At 29.2% G+C, this 4,266-nt stretch overlaps 1 non-coding gene across 1 annotated transcript; it reads right to left on the reverse strand.

The window, feature by feature from the left end:
- Positions 1 to 1,897: 1,897 nt before the first annotated feature.
- Positions 1,898 to 1,981, reverse strand: TRNAL-CAA. The gene has a single exon. It is a non-coding gene; the product is annotated as a tRNA-Leu (tRNA).
- Positions 1,982 to 4,266: the final 2,285 nt, after the last annotated feature.

The following is a 4,266-nucleotide window of genomic DNA, read 5'->3' on the forward strand; positions in this document are numbered from 1 at the left end:
CAAGTTTCGTTGAGATATAGATATCAAAGTAATTTTTTTTCATTGATATAATATGTTAACCGAAAGCGAAATAGTATAGTATATTTACTTATATATTTGGAACAATGCAGCATCATATATATATATATATATATATATATATATATATATATATATATATATATATATATATAAATGATTCTTTCATGTTATAAAATATGTTGATAAGTGTTTTTATCATTCGAGTAATAATCGTAGGAGTGAAACTTTTGGTTTGATGTGGTTTTTATGAATGTCTTGGAATTTTTTTCCTTTTTGGAGTAATATGATTCTTTCTATTTTGGTGTTATATGAGAGATGCTTTTTATGATGTTTTATTGGTATTAACTTGTGGTTCCAAAACAAAATCATAAGTTTATATTGTTTGGTAGAATACAGGAGGAAATAGAATGTTAGGATAACATTAACGTTTATATATCTTTACCATATATTATAATTAATATATATATATATATATATATATATATATATATATAATACGTTGATTCTTATATAAATATATAAATGGGAATCATTTCTTTAAACAGTGGTAGGATGCTTTATAAATATTTTTATTTTATTAGGATAAAAGTTTGTTTGATTGAATTAATAAAATATGCAGTTATAAAAGTTAAAGGATCTGGAATAAGATTTTAGAAATATTAAGGAGTATATATGATTTATGTTAACATGTGAAATGATTGTAATAACATTAAATTTTTTTATTATGAGCCATTTGGAATAGTGGAGTAATGGTACTGTGTACTACATATAAAAGTTAAAAGAGAGGGTCTTTGAAGGATTTGATGATATTAAATAGCTGAACAATATGTAAAAATAAATGGATGGATTGTATGTACTGAACAGAGCAGTATATTATATAAACACGGGAAGTGTTGTTATATAATCGTGTATATTGACTATTTCATGTATTATTTCTTGGTTGTGGTTACTTGAATTTTAATTTTGTGCGATGGTTATATCTAGTTCTATAGATAAAAGTATTAACTTTGAAATGTGAAAATTGTGAGGCATGTAATGGCTTGATTGTGCATTTCGTGGTAAGGAATCCATGATATATATATATATATATATATATATATATATGATTGTGTGGGATTGTGATTCACTCATGTGAATGTGATTAGAAATCATACTTGATGTTATGCCTTGTGTGTTGAGTGCTTGAGGTTCTTTAGGACCTGCTAAAAATGTCAAAAACCAGTAGCATTGGCGCTACTGGTATGGCACCTGGCGATGCGGGACGAGTCGCCAGGTGATAGGGGCCAAAACAATGGTAATAGCTAATGGAATTGTGTGACGCCTGACGGTGGGGTTGGTTCCGCCAGGCGGAAAAAGATTTGGCAGTGATCTGCTAGATCAAGCCATGCGACCTGTGGTTGATAGGTTATTGACCTGCTAATATTAGTCCGGAGAAATTGCTACATCAATTAGCCACGACTTCAAGCCCCAACCGTTCGGATATCAAGACAACCAACGACGGAGTGTGATGTTGTGGCTTTGGCGTAAATCGACAATGTGTAATTTTCTTTGAGCATCGATAAGGTCTTGTGGAAAATCAACCCCTGCGATACATATTGCTAATTTTACACAAAATGAAAAAAAAGAACATAAAAGTTAAACTTGCTTTTGGTTGTTTATGTAAAAAATTAATTTATTTACTCAACATTAGTACACTAAAACTATCCGTACTTAAAATGTAATATACCAAATTATTAATAGTCTTTACAACATTTTTCCATTATTAAATTTTTTACTATCATCACATTTTCATTTTCATTCCTCTACCAAAGTTTCTCTAAAATTAACTAATTTCGGTAAATCTAAATTTCATAACTAAAATTTATATTATTTAAAGTGTCAGAAGTGGGATTTGAACCCACGCCTTCTCACGAAGACCAGAACTTGAGTCTGGCGCCTTAGACCACTCGGCCATCCTGACCTTACGCTTTCTTTAATTGAAAAATGCCTTTTATTGTACAAAAAAAAGAAGCTTTGGTACATACCGTATAATGTGCCTGAAACATCATTTTATATAAATGAAAAGATAAAAAAATATAGATTTTAAATTTTTTAAATTAGTATTTGTGATAATTGAGATTATGTTTTATTATGTGTTATGTATGGTACTTACACATTGGGATTTGATATAATCAATTACTTTTTAATTAACAGTTATAATTTGATGCTTCTGTGATTTGAAGTACTTAACTATATTTTTTTAATTGGGTATTCGTTCATTTAGATCAATATTAAAATTGTATTTGTTGGCATATGATATAATTATTGATTCACTTTAACTTTACAAATAAAATAAAAAAATACTCATTCAAACATATAAAAACATATTTTGTTAGTTTTTTTTTTTAATTATTACAGCTCAAACTTAAAATAAATGTTGTTAAATCAATCAAAACGATACCATTATACTCGCAAACAATGTTCAAAACATATAGGAATATAGGTAACTATAACACATTAAAAGAATTTTAAGAAAATAACATTGTGGTCAGAAAAATATAGCTTGTCACCACTGAAGTATAAAAGTGGAGTTTAGTATACTAACATAGTATAAACAAGTAATGGACTTATTCGTATATGTTACATTGAGGGAATAAAATATAACAACTACAAAAGGAAAATTAGATGTTAGAGAGAGATGTTAAGAAATATCTCAAATGTAAAGCAATGCTGAATCAAAACTCAATAAAAAATGAAAAAAGGTGATGGTCCAAGCAAGTGAGACTGCCTAGGTGATTTTTTGGAGGGTGGTTGCGACAACTTGTTATCCTTCCACTATTGGGAGGTAGAGGTAATCGTTGCTCTGTGAAACCAGCCTCACGCAGTGCCCTCTTGTCTAAGAGAGATGAGACTTATGCCTTCGCACAAGTCCCATCACCCAACTCTCAACTTGGAATGGACAAGCCAGCTTTTAGCATCCATAACTCCAACCAGGGAGCCACAAAGTTGTTCCATCACCTTCATGCCCCCACTTGGGTTACAAGCTCTTGTCACTTAGCTCGGCGAGAACACAAGCTTGAGATCCACTATATAAAGTTTATTTTCTTTCACATTCTGCACAATGTGGGACTTCTACTTTACATTACATAAGTGGTAAAGTATACCAACCCTTACACAAAAACTTGGTTCCAATGCAGTAACAAACATTCATAACTTCGTATCTCTTTACATTCTCAATAAACGCAAGTTATCGCCTATTTTTCTTTCTTTTGCTCTCGTTTCATTCCATCACATCTCTTACAAATTGTCATTTTTGTTTTTGTGTTCCCTATAAATGTAGATGGACATTTTGGTTGTGAATGAAATATTTTCCAAAAGTGAATTCTAAAGATCTTTTCTAAAAGTAGAATTCCGAGAGATGAATTCCAAAATTTAAAAATGTGTGTGTATCTTAATTCAAAACTGAGGAAGGATGTTCTTGCTCTGCAAAGTACTTTTTACTTTTTGATGGCTTATTTTAAACAAAAAGAAAAAGACAAGAGGTAAGATTTAAACCTACAATCTTGTTGGAAGTTAAAATTTAAATTAAAATTGTACATGTAACTCTCGTATATATTACAACCTTGAAACCATTTTTCAAACATAGTTTCCTAGAAGAATTTATTATTTATCATTGTAGTCCATTATTCTAGAGCAAAAACAACCTATCAACTAATACATCACTAGAGTAATCAATTAGTAATCCATTACTTTAAATAAAAACAAAACTAGTTCAATCAAAACAATTTATGTAATACTTTATTGATTCATTTTAACTTTTACATATCAAATAAAAAATTACTCATTCAAACATATAAAAACATATTTTGTTACTTTTATTTTAATTATTACATCTCAAACTTAAAACAAATGTTGTTAAATCTATCAAAACGATACCATTATACTCGCAAACAATGTACAAAACATATAGGAATATAGGTAACTATAACACATTAAAAGAATTTTAAGAAAATAACATTGTGGTCAGAAAAATATAGCTTGTCACCATTGAAGTATAAAAGTGGAGTTTAGTATACTAACATAGTATAAACAAGTAATGGACTTATTCGTATATGTTACATTGAGGGAATAAAATATAACAACTACAAAAGGAAAATTAGATGTTAGAGAGAGATGTTAAGAAATATCTCAAATGTAAAGCAATGCTGAATCAAAACTCAATAAAAAATGAAAAAAAGGTGATGGTCCAAGCAAGTGAGGCTGCCT

Source organism: Vigna unguiculata, chromosome 1 (assembly GCF_004118075.2).
Source record: "Vigna unguiculata cultivar IT97K-499-35 chromosome 1, ASM411807v1, whole genome shotgun sequence".
NCBI classification, from domain to species: domain Eukaryota; kingdom Viridiplantae; phylum Streptophyta; class Magnoliopsida; order Fabales; family Fabaceae; genus Vigna; species Vigna unguiculata.